The sequence below is a fragment of the Macrotis lagotis genome, chromosome 1 (assembly GCF_037893015.1).
Source record: "Macrotis lagotis isolate mMagLag1 chromosome 1, bilby.v1.9.chrom.fasta, whole genome shotgun sequence".
NCBI classification, from domain to species: Eukaryota; Metazoa; Chordata; class Mammalia; order Peramelemorphia; family Peramelidae; genus Macrotis; species Macrotis lagotis.
In genome coordinates, this window is record NC_133658.1 from 24,735,130 (window position 1) to 24,750,277 (window position 15,148).

Here is a 15,148-nt window from a genome sequence, read left to right on the forward strand (position 1 = left end):
GAGTTGTAGAAAGGAAATGCTAATCCTTGGCTCTTCCACTCCTTGACTAGGAGTTGGCAAGCCTCAGAGCTAAGGATCTAAGGGAACAGAACTAGACTTTTGCAAGTCTTAGCTGAAAGGTCTCCACTTTTTTTTCCTCTGAGAGAACACAGCGATGTTCTAGTTAAGGGGTGCAGCTGAGCCTGCAGCTAGTAATGGGAGAGACTATATAGCTATGTATCAAAAATAATATTCTGATAATCCAGAAAAGTGATTCATCTAGTGAACAACTCCTATAGCAGAAATGTCATGTTTGGTGAATAGCAAGATCAGCCAAACTACTCATCCAGCATATTTACAATGCTTAGCAGGGAGCTTTGTGAAGAGTCAATGAAGAAATCAATAATATTGAGACCCAGTGGTATTGGATTTATGAATTACCTCAGCCACATGTATTCGCTACAAAAGTGCATCATTACCATTGCGCCTAATCTTCCCACAGACTATATATATATATATATATAATTTAGGGGACTATATGTATGCATATGTATTTAGGGTGCCCAAAATTAGAGAGGGAAATGTTTTGCAGCTATCATCCTTGCAGTGCCATTGAATAAATACCTTTGTTTTCTATTAATTGTTTTCCCTGGCTGATTGTTAGTGAGAAACATATTGGTGGGGATTTGTGACTTATTAGATATACAGACTCACAGGCTACCCCAGAACCTGGAAACAGCAACCACTTTCTGGGAATCTAACAAATGGAAGGAGTAGCATAGAGGAGGTATTATATCAACAAAATAAAATTTTTAAAAAAGAAGAGGGATGAGGAATGAAGGGATAGAGGAAGTTGTGTAAAGAGCCATCCACTCAGAAGCAGAAAGACTGAAACTAGCTCTCAAACTAGCTCTCCTATCTCAGTTCTAGCCAGTTAAGTCCTTGTCTTGAATTTATATGGATTTAATTCATGGCCTAGAGAGGTTGAGAAGTCCCCCCCCCCCCAGTCACACAAGCAACAATAGCTCCCATAGTAACAGCCTCTGAATTCTTTGTTCTTTTTTCAGTCACTTAATTCACAGATTCATTTAAAAGTCCCTCACGTTTATAACATACTTTATACTTTCCCATCTCAGTTGAAAGAAGGTAGATTCCAGCCCTAAATCCATAATCTTATGCGATCCTATGACCAGTTTTGACTCATTACAAAAATGTGATGGCTAAGTTTTCTTTGTCTAATTTCTCTTTAGATCATTTTCAGTTTGTAATAGTTGGTCAACTTATGAGAGTCAGTGGAAGGTCAAGGGCTTGGGTTAGAATTCCAACTCTGTTGTTTACTGGTTATGAGGTCTTAGGAAATCCCCTTACCCTTTTAGAACCTGAGTTTCCTCATTTGTCAGATTGAAGATCATTCCCTGGGTGGGGGGATCATGAGGAAAGTACTGGATCAACTTTGACATGCTATAGCAATGGGAGTCTCTTCGAGCTTTCCCTCTCTGGTCCAGGATCTTCCCAGATGACTTGGAATGTCCTCCTCACTTAGGTTTCTACAATCCCTAGCTGCCTTTAAAATTCAACTCGTGTGCCACTTTCAAATGAAATCTTTCCTGAATAAGGAAAAGAAAAATTTCCCCACATGTCCCCAACCCCACCCAGGAATTTAAGAGGAAAACTTATTCCATTAGGACAACAGGCTAAAGGAGGAAACAGGAGAGGCTGAAAAGAGAAAATGAAAGGAAGGCTGAGCAATGGGCAGGCTTTTACAAGCATCTTAGTACAGAAGATTTAGGCTAAAGTTTCTGGTTGTATCTACCTCTGCCAGGACAGGGAAGAAATTTTAAATTAAAGGTCTGCTTTTTTTTTCCCCCAACTTTTTCTACCTAGGTCTCCTTTGTAACAGACACTATCATATACTCTGATGTCTTCTTTAAATGTTGCCTTTGTTATTTTTGTTTCAAACATAAGGGGATCAGTGGTTGGAGATAAATATAAATTTATGAGGCCAGAGAGCCAAACTTCTGTCTGAATGGTAGAAAATTTCCTAATTGGGGACTCTGAAATATTGTGATTGTGCTATTCATTTTTCATCTGATATGACCTACATAAAATAGAAGAGAAGACCATGTGGATCCAAGGTCCTTTATACTGAGTCCTGGTTAAAAAGTTAACTGTTTTGACTGGATGTATCTGTTTAGATATTCAGAGAGAGAAAAAGGGCAAGTAATTAAATGGAGAAAAGAATACATCCTATACCAAACAGAATCAAAGACACAGCCTCCATCACTCCAGAGTTCTATCCAAATAGATTAAAATATAAAATTAAAATAAGAAATATTTAACAAAATAAATAAAAATGTGATAGAAGAAAATAATAGGAATATTTGGTTTTTTAGGTCAATACATGGCCTGTAGGAATGCTTCTGGATAGTTAAGTGAGTTCTATTTCTATTTGATTTTGATGCCTCTGCCTTGAACTATCTTTCAGGGAGAATATAGGAAAGACCTGGGAAGGATTCAACCCTGCATTTATTGAATTGGAGAGAGGGAGGAGAAAGCATCTAATCCACACCCACTGGCATTATAGAATGGAAAGACTTAGGTGTTACAATGAATTTGAGGGTTGCAGTTATGAAGATTTGAATTCAAACCCTACTTACAACACTTACCAGTCATGTGTTCCTAGGCAAGTCACTTCCTCTGTGCCTCAGTTTCCCTAGAGGTAAAGCAAGTACCTATTTTTCAGAGTTATAGTACAAATCGAATGAGTTCATATAGGTAAAGTGCTTTTCAAACTTTAAAATGCTACGGGAATGGTGGTCATGGTGGTGGTGAGTGGAAGTAGTAGTATTTCCAATGCTTAGTATAGTATCTGGTTCATAATATACAAATAAATTTTGATTGACTGATTGATTTGATGATATGTGTGTTTTCAATCATAAAAAATATTAGCATAATACATCTTTACAATTCTTCTTCCATCTACCAGTAAACACCTGCCTACCCCATATTCAATTTCATTTTCATTCCCCACAAGCCAAATGAATCCTAGTCTCATTCACTTTTTATCCAGAGCCCATTAGTTCCCTTCTCAGGCTATTATAGAATCTCAGAATGTCAATGTTTCTGGAGACCTGAGGGACCTTCCAGTCCAACCGGTTTTTACTGCATGTTCCTACTTTGAGCTCTGTCATCCTAAATTGGAGTGGATTTCATTGTGGCTCCCTCTGAACTCATTTAAGAAAAATTTCCCTTCTGGCTTCTTCCTTCCACCCTTTGTTCTTTATGGAGACTTCTAGTCAAGGAGCTGGAGACTTAGGACCTTCCACTCTTTCTAACTCTGAGTTCTTATGCTCAGAGGATCATGAATCCAGAGAAGGAAGGAACTTCAAAGGTCATCTACTCCAGCTCCTCAGTTTCCTCAAACTGTTAAATGTAGATAATCATGGCACCAGTATTGCTCTGAGGATCAAGAGAGATCATATTTGTAAATCTCAATATTAACTATTATTTTGTTGTTATTATTGCAGATGAATAAATTGAGGCTCAGGGAAGTGAGGTGATTTACCTAAGATTATAGTAAGAGTGTCAGAGTCAGGGTCTCCTTGGACTCCAGAGTTAGACTTTCCTCACTTGGCGACCTCCATTCCAATCTATGGCTTGAATCCTGATCTCCATGTTCCTGAGATCAGGGACTCATGAACTGACCCCAACTCTTGACTCTTCCTTTGGTTTAATAATAGCAATAATAGCAGTCGGCATGCCTAACATTTCCATAGCTACTTACATAATTCATTTTAAGGTTTGGAAAGCACTTCACCTGCTCATTTCAGATGATCCTCACAATAATACTCTGGGGGGAGATGCTAGATGATTCTCATTTTGCAGACAAGGAAACTGAGGTAAGCTGTTTGAGGGGAAAATCTTCCAGTCTTCTGGTTGCCAAACCCAGCACTCTCTCTCCATAATATAACACTGCTGATTCAATGTCATTGATTGGTTTGAGTAATCCTGATCTGGAAGTATATCCTGGTCAATTCTTCTGCCAGTCCTGGGTCAAGTCCTTCTGCCCCATTCTCTTGAAGGAGGGTCTAAGATGCTTTCCATCTAACCCCCAAGCTGCATTTCATAGACTATTAGAGCTAGAAGGGAACTGAGAAATTATTTACTCTTTCATTTTCCTTAGGAGGAAACCGAGACCAGGAAAGGTGGATGACTTGCCTGAGATTATACAAGTAGTCACGACAGGATTTGAACCCATGACTCCTGATTCCTAATTTCACATTCTTTTCATTCCCTCACCACTTCTGTAGGAGATGACTCATTGACATATTTAATAAATTAATATTTAATAAATAATTAAACACATTTAGTAAATGTTTATTGATTGAAATCCCCCCAACAATCTCCCTAGATATATATCCTCAGGAGATTTCTCAACTGGGCTCACGATCATCTCTGTTTCACTCTATCCCTCCCCTACTTAAATATTCTTGATTCTCTTTCCTTCCTTAAGGAACACCAATCAATTAGAATATCATTGTATTGATAAGTAAGTATTGATTAAACATTGATAGGCCAGGTGCTGGAATGTATATACTGAAAATACAAAGACAAAGATGAAATCCATAACATTTCTTTGGGGGGGGCAGGCTCCTCCTGTCTTCTCTCCTCCCCTGGAGATAACTTCTCCCTCTAGTATTTTTTTGGGGAGGGGGAGAAGGGAATTGGAGATTTCTCCTATCCCTGTTTTCCTGGTCCTTCCCTTTGCTGTTTGAAATCCACCTTTTTGTCTTTTCCTTGCTTCTTGAAGACTTGCATTGAACTTACATACTTTTCTCACCTCTGAGTAGACAGGAGCTGTAGAGTCTCATACCAACTCTGACATTAACTCCCTGAGGGACCTTGGCTAAATGTCCTGGTCAGTAAAATGGACTAGGGTTAGTGGCTCCCCAGAGGATCTATAAGGATTCTGTCAGATGATAGTGCTTGGCCAAGATGGCGCATGGAATTTTCTAGCCCTTTCTATGTGGTGCAGATGTCATCACTTCAGGGGTTTCATCTTTCTTTTTCTCTGAGGTTCTTGTTCGTTTAGCCCCGTGAGCTTGGCCAAGTCTTTTCCCTTTTAAATGTAATATGATATCTGGAAATTGGCATAATATATTCTCTCTCTCCATAGATGTTGTATGTCATTCTCTTTTTATAGGAAGCACCCCTCAAACCTCGTCACAAGGTACTAGATATTCTTTCCTGGGTATTCTTGACATTGCTCTCTCTTGGTTCTCTTCCTAATTATCTGTCTGCAACTTTCCAGTCTCTTTTGTTGGATAATTATCCACATCCCTCCCTTTATTTGTGGCTGTCCTCCAAAGTCCTCTTCCAGTTTTTTTCTCTATGCATTTTCTCTTGGTGATTTCATAAGCTCTGGTGGTTTCAATTTTCATTTCAGTACAGGTTATTTCTGGATCTGGATATATGATTCTCATCTTTCTCTGGAACTCTTCTGAACACATTGCCTAGAACTTGGTTGGTTTTTTAATCTATGTTTTCTGACTGATGGATGACCCAGTCATGACTTGATTCTCTGGATTTTTCCTCCTTTAATTAATTGCCTTCCCATTCTGGAGGTACCTCTGTCCTGAGGTCCCCACTCTTCTGATTCAATGATGCCTGCTGGTACTACCATTTCAGGAGGGGCTCCTACCATGTTTCATGTCACTCACAACTCTCCTCCTCATCAACTAGCTCCTCTTCCCCCTGTTTCCCAGCTCTCCTTTCTGTTCTCTCCATGAGAGGCTAGGTACTATCTTGTTTGCATTTGTATCCCTTGGATTGATGATGATGATGATGTTTGTCCTTCTCAAAGAAGACTATTACATCAGGGAGGTGAAGCCACAACATGCATGAGAATTGAATTTGAGTGAGGGGGGTTACTAGCCTCACTTTTTTCCTCTGGAGCCATCTGGGTTCAGTGGCCAAATATGGATTAAGACAACTGGGTGCAAGGCAATCAAGGTTAAGTAACTTGCCCAAGGTCACGAAGATAGTAATTTTTGAATAAGTCTGAATAAATATTGACACTCTGAGATGATGACACTGACTTTGATGATGCCTCGAACAAAGAAGAAGATGGCATCTTACCCTTGCTTTCCAATCCTGAGTAGTTCTTTTTTTGTTGTCCTATAAACTTGCCAGAGGTAGTCCCCCTCTATGTTGTTTTCTTTTGACTTCCCTGGAGAACTCAAGTCATCTCCCATTCACCTCTTGCTCCTTTCACCTGATGAGTTCATCTTCTCTTTTTCATCATCCTGTATTTCCTTTATAGCTCCCTTTTTTGGGGTTGTTCTCTAAAATTCTTCATCATTCTATATTACTATCTGTTCACATCCACATTCATCTGTATGGTTCTCCTTTTAAACTCTTCTGTGGCTGTTGGGTTCTATAACTTGCCTTATAATCACAGGAGGAGAATACTGGGATGAAAGGGATGGCCCTGTGTTTCTGAGAGAAGTTTGGGCTCCTTCAAATTTCCTGAAGTACATTTGGTCTCTCGTGGGGGTGTTTACTTTCTTTGCACTTTCTGTTTCCATCCCACAAAAGACACTTAATAAATGTTTATTGATTGACCAATTGGGTGATTATGTTGAATTCTGGGCCCAGTTTGGGATACTCCTTAAATCTAACATCTTCCCTCTATTCATTATCTTCAGTTTATCCCATATATGGCTGCTCTATACATAGTTGTTTTCATGTCTTCTCATCTGTTAGGTGGCACAGTGAATAGAGCTCTCTCTTGGAGTCAGGGGAATGGGAGTTTGAATCCAGCCTCAGACACTTGCCACTAACTAGTTCTGTGACCTTGGATGAGTCACTTCACCCTGATTGCATTGTATCCAGGGCCATCTCCAGTCATTTTGATTCCCATCTGGCCACTGGACCCAACTGGCTCTGGAGGAGAAAGTGAGGCTGGGGGACTTAGCATAGCACCCCCCCCCCAAATCCAATTCATGTGCTTGCCATGATCTTTGAAAATGAAGGACAAACATCATCTGTTAGACTGCAAAGGCAGGAGCTGACGTTTTATGTTTCTTTATATCACTAGTGCATGGTGTCCAGCTCATAACAGGAACTTATGGAATGATTATTTGTTCAGCTTATACTGATATTGATGGGAACACTTTCTAGGTTGTCCTTCTAATTACATGTTTTCAATTAGAGCATTTTTGTTTATTTATTTATTTTGCATTTTATTTATTTTACAAAGCAGCCATGGTTAAGTGACTTGCCTAGGGTCACCCAAACATTAAGTGGCAAATGTGGGAGGTCAGATTTGAACTCAGGTCCTTCTGACTCTAGGGCTAGTACTCTATCCGGTGTACAATCTAGCGGCCCCATCTCCAGTCATTCTTGACCACATATCTCTGTTGAGTAAAAAAATTAGCTTATACCTCCCCTCTCCCCTTCTCCACTCCAAACTGCAGATATGTATGAGAGGCAACATGCATAATGAACTGGAATTGGCCTCTGATCCAGAAGAACTGGGTTCAAGTCCTGATTTTTGGTGAAATGACTCTGGGCCTATAAGACTCTAAGTTGCAGAATTATATCCTTAGAATTTTTCCTCACCCAGGAGCATCCTAGACTAGTGAAAAACAGATCTCCAGGCCCTATTTCAGCTTTTGTTTATTGTTTGGTCATTTTAGTTGTCTCTGATTCTCCCTGACCCCTATTTGGGGTTTCTGGACAAAGATAGAGAGATGATTTGTGACTTCCTTCTCCATTTCATTTTACAGATAAGGAAACTGAGGTAAACAGGGTAACATGACTTGTCCAAGGTCACACAAAAAGTAAGTGTCTGAGGCTACATTTGAACTCAGGTCTTCCTGACTCCATGCCTGGTATTCTATCCACTGCATCATCTAGCTGCCCTATCTCTGTTGTACCTGTACTTATTTAAAAATTATATAAATAAATAAAAGTATATGCAATAGGGACATGAAGTGTTTCAGAGCTATCCTGTTACCTGATCATTACTTTGCCACCTGTGCTTCTGGCTTAGCCTCTATTAGACTGGAAGCGTCATGAGGTCAAGGTCCATTTTCATTCAAACTGTGTTTGGCCATTTATTACATAGAAGTTGGATATAGTGCCAAACCATAGAGAAACAAAGAAAAGAAAAATAATCTCTGCTTTTCTGGGGCTCACAACCCAATATGAACAATTATGTACAAACACATACAACATAAATAAGAGATAATCCCAAAGAGAAGACACTAACATTTTAGGAGACTGGAATCCTAGGGCTAAGGGAAAATCATCTTGTAGAAAGTGGCTTTGTAGCTGGGATTTGAAGAAAGCCAGGAGAACGACAGGTGAGAGACAGGAGGGAAAGATCTGCAGGTCTAGGGGACACCCAGGGGAAAACAGATTGGTTAGGGAAATGGGGTGTACCATGTCTTGAGTGAGGAATGGGAAGGAGGCCAGGTTCATGGATCTGTAGAATATAATGAGAAGTAGGGCTGGCTAGGTGGCATAGTGGATAAAGAACCAGCCTTGGAGTCAGGAGTACCTGGGTTCAAATCCAGTCTCAGACACTTAATAATTACTTAGCTGTGTGGTCTTGGGCAAGCCACTTAACCCCGTTTGCCTTGCAAAAACCTAAAAAAAAATAATAAAGAATATAATGAGAAATGATGTGCAAAGGAGGAGGAAGGGAGCAGGTTACAGAACCAAACAGCGGATTTATATATGTTAAATTTTATATTAGATTCTGGAGTTAAAAGGTAGCCACTAAAGTTTATTGAAAAGGAGGGTGACATGATCAGATCTGTATTTTGGAAGGTCAATCTGACAGCTAAGGGGAAAATGGATCTCAGTGGGGAGAGATTGAGGCAAGGAGAATTATTAGCCGAGTATTTCAGCATTCCAGCCATAAGGTAATATGGGTCTTCACCAGTGTGATGGCAATGTCAGAGGAAAGAAGGGGACATGTAGACTTATTTTGTAGCTGGAATGAACAAGGCTTAGCAACAGATTGGATATGGTGGGTGAGAGAGTGATGAGTTAAAACCTGGAAGTCTATCTTAGCTGTCTGTTGGTGGCAGGGGTTAGCAGTTGGTGCTGGTGGTGATGAGGAAAGTGGACCCCTTCCTCTAGGATGATTTCTTCCTTCAGTGATTGCTGCAAGGTCTGGAAATGAGGGATATGGGAGGTGGGATACGCTATTCCCAAGGATCTTGGATTCAGGATCCTGGGCTGTCTCCCTCAGAGTCTGAAGGAAGATGGTGATCAGTGTGGTGGGTTTGGCTTGTCTGGCACCTACTGCTTCCTCACTCTTTCTTAGAAGGCCATGTTGACAGCTCCTTGGCCTTTGGTAGAGATGGTAGATGGTAATTGAATCCAGAGGGCCAGGAAGATTGTTTGTTGAACAAAGACTGAATGAATAAATGAGATTATCTCTCTTCCAAACCTTCCAACACAGTAATTCTATCAGCTTAATCTCGAAGTGTAGAGATCTGATGAAATCATTCCTCTGAATGTGAACCTTGGAGATTCAGAACAGGTGTGGTGTCCACACCCTGCTCTCAGTTGAGCAGAGAGGCCCCCTATTACCTCCATTTGAACCCCAGTCTATTTCTGTCTCTTCCTGGGTTTTAATTCCTAGCCATTCCGTGCCAATGTTTTCCATGGTGTGTCTGTCTGGTTTGGGCCGCCTCTCTCCTTCTTGTGGCTTGTTGGACCTGACTCGTACTTAGTTTTCTGTTCTGTCCTGCTGGTCTGGATTTGATGTTCCTCCCTTCTGTTGACTGTGTATCACACTTGACCTTGGGCCAAGACTGACGGCTGTCCCTTCATTTCCTTCTGAGACATGGTGTGGTCTGCCTTGGTCTAAAATGACCTAAAAATTGTTGATGCTCTTTGTTTTGGCTTTATCAACACTTTCCAATAATCTTCTCTCCTCCCTTCCCCTTTAACCCCCAACCCTCTTGTTTATCTAATAAATACAGTTAAACAAAACAAATCATAATGGCCTTCTTTGAAAAGGTATGGATCTGAACCCATAGGCCATCCCCTCACTGCCAAAAGGTAGAAGGCATCAATCTTCTAAAGTCAAATGCTAATCACAGCATGGTTTAGATTTTTTAATTCTTTCATTGTTGATTTCCTCTATTTTATCAAGCTCTTTGAATGGCTTTTTTGGAGTTTACTTACTTTGATATTATTGTTGAGTTGTTTCAAACCTGTTTGACTCTTTGTGACCCCATTTGGGGTTTTCTGAGCACAGATACTAGAGAGGTTTACCATATCTTTCTCTAGCTCATTTTACAGATGAGGAAACAGAGGTAAACAGGATTTAGTGACTTACCCAGGGTCACACAACTAGTAAATTCTTGAGACTGGACTTGAACTCAGGTTCTCCAGATTCCAAGGCTAGTATTGTATCTATGTGCCACTTAACTCTATTTTGTATCAATTCATGAGAGTCTTTCCAAATTTCTCTGAATTTTTCAAAAGTGGATTTTATTTTATTCTAATATCTAATATTTTATTCCCCCCCAATTAGCTTTAAAATATAAAATTGATTTAAAAATAATGAGCCTAACCATTGGCAATCAACAAAAACATTCTAGTACACCAAGAACAAAATCTTAAAGAAAACCATGAATTTATGTGAGGTTGAAGCTTTTTAAAACAATTATATATTAAAGTTGTTGGTGATAAAATTGTTCTGTTTTCACTTCCAAATTCTGAATTCTTCATATCCATCATGTCTTTTAGCTCCATAATAGTTGATTACATATGTGTATCTCAATTTGTTCAGTCATTCTTCAGAGAATGGACACCCACTTTTCTTTCATTCTTTGCTCCTTCAAAAAATGTTATTATAAATATTTTCATATGTGTGGGAACTTCCCATCTCTAACAGGATTTTTTTCACTTATAAAGCATTAAGTTTTGTGCCTCAGTTTCTTCATCTGTAGGATGGAGGTTAATAATGGCAACCTGTCTCCCAGGGGAATCAAATGAACTATTCATGAAGTGTTAGATAAATATTATTATTATTATTAATATTGTCATCATTATTATTATTACCCCTCCTGTGTCCTTCTACTCACTGGAAAGAAAGTCCCCACATAACACACAATCACAATCAAGAAAACACTTCCCCCAATGATCATATCTGAAAATACATGTCTCTTTCCGAGTATTGATCTCTCTGCAAAGAGGAGAGCAGAATTCTTCATTGCCTGGCCTCTGGAATCATGGGCAATCATTGAGTTGAGTTGATCAGAGTACTTACATCTTTCAAAGTCTTTCCTTTTTCCAATAGCAATGTCATTATATAAATTGCTCTACATTTGTTTATCCTAATTAGGGCTATGCCCAGAAGTAGTAATGCTAAATCAAAGAGTAAAGTGTCTTTTTAAAAAGCTTAATTCCATATTATTTTCCATAATGAGTGGGAGAATTCACAGCCCCATGACTTAGAATTAGTGTGTCTGTCATCCTGCATCCCCTCTGATGGGGTCCACTTCTGACTTTTGTCATCTTTGTTAATTTGATGGGTGTGAAGTGAAACCTCAGAATTGTTTTGATTTGTATTTAGCTTATTATAAGTGATTTGGAGCATTTTCTCCTATGGTTTAAAATGTGTTTTAATCAGCCCAATAAGCCTTCTCAACCCCCTCCAGCCCATCTCCCTTCCCTAGTTGTGAACACAAGATAAATAAAACCCTTTTCAAATATCTCATACAGTTGTTCCTGGGGGTTTGCATTTCTTCTTTTGAAAGCTACCTGTTCCTTGGACATATGTGCCTTATTCTTATGCTTTTCTATCATCGATAACTTGGCTTTTTTTTTTTTTTGACAGATACAGTCTGTACTCCTTCCCCGGAGATTCAAGGCCCATCACAGTCAGACTCCAGATTATTTTCCCAGCCTTATCTCATATTATCTGCCTTTATTCAAAGTCCTTTGCTTCTGTCTGGCCATAGTACTTGGAAGCTAGAAGATATCCTAACTCTGCTTCTGTGACACAATTTCCAAGGCTGTAACCAGGTCAGGATGACCTGGACTTTGTCCTAGACTACTAACATTTAGAAAACCCTGATAGTATATGCAGTCTTTTGTGGATAGAGACAGCTGAAACTGGCTCCTATCTCAGTAGGAGTATGGGTTAAAATGGGAAGCTCTGAGATGATCCTTCTTTGAAGCAGCTGCACCCCAGGTGAACTCCTCTAAGGCTTCTCCCTACTTCCTATTCCCCAAAATCAGTGTCCCTGGAAGGATTCTGAGGTCACCACTCCCTGCTTCTTTACCTTGAGATTTTTCTTCTTATTATTTCGGATATAACAATTGTGAATTATATATCTGACCAATTCCCTGCTCCTGGACAAAAATTCAGGATTGGAATTAGGTTATTATTTTTTGGATATGATTTTTTTGGGGGTAAATACATGTATCTTCCTGTCTATCCATGACAGACAAGGGTTTAATCTCTCATTGTGTGATAAGTCAAGGTTATTCTATGATAAATATGATAGTGAAGACTCACATTGCACATGTGGGGGACTCAGTTTTCCAAGTTTCTAGGGCAGGCCATTGCCTTATTTTGGTTTTATTTGGCAAGATAGGCACTAGAAAAAAAGGCAAAGTTGGAAGAATTTTGTCTCTTGGACCCCTTCCCCTTCTTTATGACATCCTCTGATCCTTAGATACACAGATATAAGGCAATTACTAGGAATTATATCATTCTAGTCATATAGTGGCCAAAGGAACCTGCTGGACTTGGAGTTAGAATGACCTTTGTTAAATTTCACCTTTAATACTAGCTGTTTGGCCAACCACTTAATCTTTTGAGCCTCAATTTCCTATTTATTATTTATTAAGTTTAACCAAGAAAACACAGGTTCTCCATCAGCCAGCACCACACCATCCATATAATCCACAGGGAACAGTGGATAGCATAAATAGAGAAGTTCTGAATACTGTGGACAAGTTTACTTCCCTTGCCAGTGTCCTTTCCAAGAAGGTATACATTGACAATGAGGTTGACCCACACATTGCCAGAGCTAGCTCAGTATTTGGGAGATTGCAACAAAGAATGGGAGAGAACTGACACCAAACTGGAGATCTTAACAGACTCATTGCTGTATGCCTGTGAAACCTGGAGGGTCACCAGTGCCATGTCAGGAAACTGAATCGCTTACATTTAAATTGTCTTAGGAAGATTCTGAAGATCTCCTGGCAGGAGAGGATAACAGACACTGAACCAAACTGCTTAGGCTGGTCATATTATTCAAATGCCAAATATATACATATATATATACATATATATACATATATATATATATATATTTCCCTTATTTATTTGCCAAAAAGACTATTTATAGAGAATTCACATAAGGGAAAGACTCACAAGGGAGGGGGGTCTGAAAAAGTGATATGAAGACACTTTTAAGGTCTCTCTTAAGAACTTTGGAATTGGTTGTGTAGCATAGGAGACATTAGCACAGGACATGGTGTGCCCTCATCACAGGGGGTTCTGGGCTCTATGAAAGGGCAGAATAGAAGCAACTCAAAGTCAGTGTGCAAGTAAGTTTTGAGTAATCATCCCAGGTGTTCACATGGACAATTTATGCCTGACCTGTGGTAGAGCATTCTGAATTCATATTGGTCTGATCAGCCACAGTTAGACTTACTGTAACTTGTGTCCAACATAATGATGTCATTTTGGTCTTATTATTTTTTTTTTGCAAGGCAATGGAGTTAAGTGACTTGCCCAAGGCCACACAGCTAGGTAATTATTAAGTATCTGAGGCCAGATTTGAACTCAGGGACTCCTGACTCCAGGGCTGCTGCTCTATCCACTGTGCCACCTAGCCACCCCCATTTTGGTCTTCTTTGATAACAAAGGACAAGAACCACCAACCAACCATTCATTAAGCATCTAGCATGTGTTAGAATGGTACTAGGTGACCTAAGGGATAGAGCAATGGGTTTAGAGTCAGGAAGCTCTAAATGTAAATTCTTTCTCAGATCATATTAGTTGTGTGACCTTGGGCAAGTCACTTTAACTTCTGTCTGCTTCAATTTCCTCATTAGTAAAATGGGAATAATAATGGCACCTATCACTCAGAGTTGTTATGAGGATGAAATGGGGTAATATTTGTAGAGTACTTTGTGAGCCTTAAAGTCCTAGATTTATTTTATTATGTTTTTCCACTGTTATTATTGTTTTGGCCTAAAGAAAGACAAAAAAATAATACCCTAGTAGGTGGATAATGTGAAGTATATAGTCTATTTAATCCTTGAAACAGTTTAAAGCAGTAACTTTGAAATAGTTAATATAATTGCTAATACAATTGTTAGCAGTTGCTCTATAGGCTTAAAATATTTATTTATTAAAATTACACTTTAGGATGCCTTTTTGGGTACATCATCTGTTATTCATCCTTCATTTTCTTTTTGTTTTTTGTTTTGTTTTTTTTGCAAGGCAATGAGGTTAAGGGACTTGCCCAAGGCCACACAGCTAGGTAATTATTAAGTGTCTGAGGCCAAATTTGAACTTAGTTCCTCCCGACTCCAGGGCTGGTGCTCTATCCACTGCACCGTCTAGCTTCCCCCATCCTTCATTTTCTGCTCTACTTTGTTTTAAGATTTTTTTTGGGGGGGGGAGGGAGGGTTGCAAGGCAATGGGGTTAAGTGACTTGCCCAAGGTCTCACAGCTAGGTAATTATTAAGTGTCTGAGGTCGAATTTGAACTCAGGTCCTCCTGACTCCAGGGCTGGTACTCTATCCACTGTACTACCTAGCTGCCTCCATCCTTCATTTTCAAAGAGGACTAATGATATCACTGATAATATCTAGATTTGAGCATGAATTGGTTTAAGTCAGAAAGTACAGGTGTAAAGTCATCAACCTCACCCTCTTTACTAGACACCCTCTAAGTCACTGCTGGTGTTGAGGTCCATTGGTTACCCATATTAAAGACTATTAAGGGGTCCCCTGAACTTGTCTTTTTAATGTGTCAAGGATGAAGCTCCCATCCCCCATCCCCAGCTGACACAATTCATTGTTTGCATGCCAAACTGGATTCCTTGTTTGGCTTGTCTGTTGAATTTGTTTCCTTCATGGGTAGCTACTGCACATGCTGTAACCTCTTAGAGCT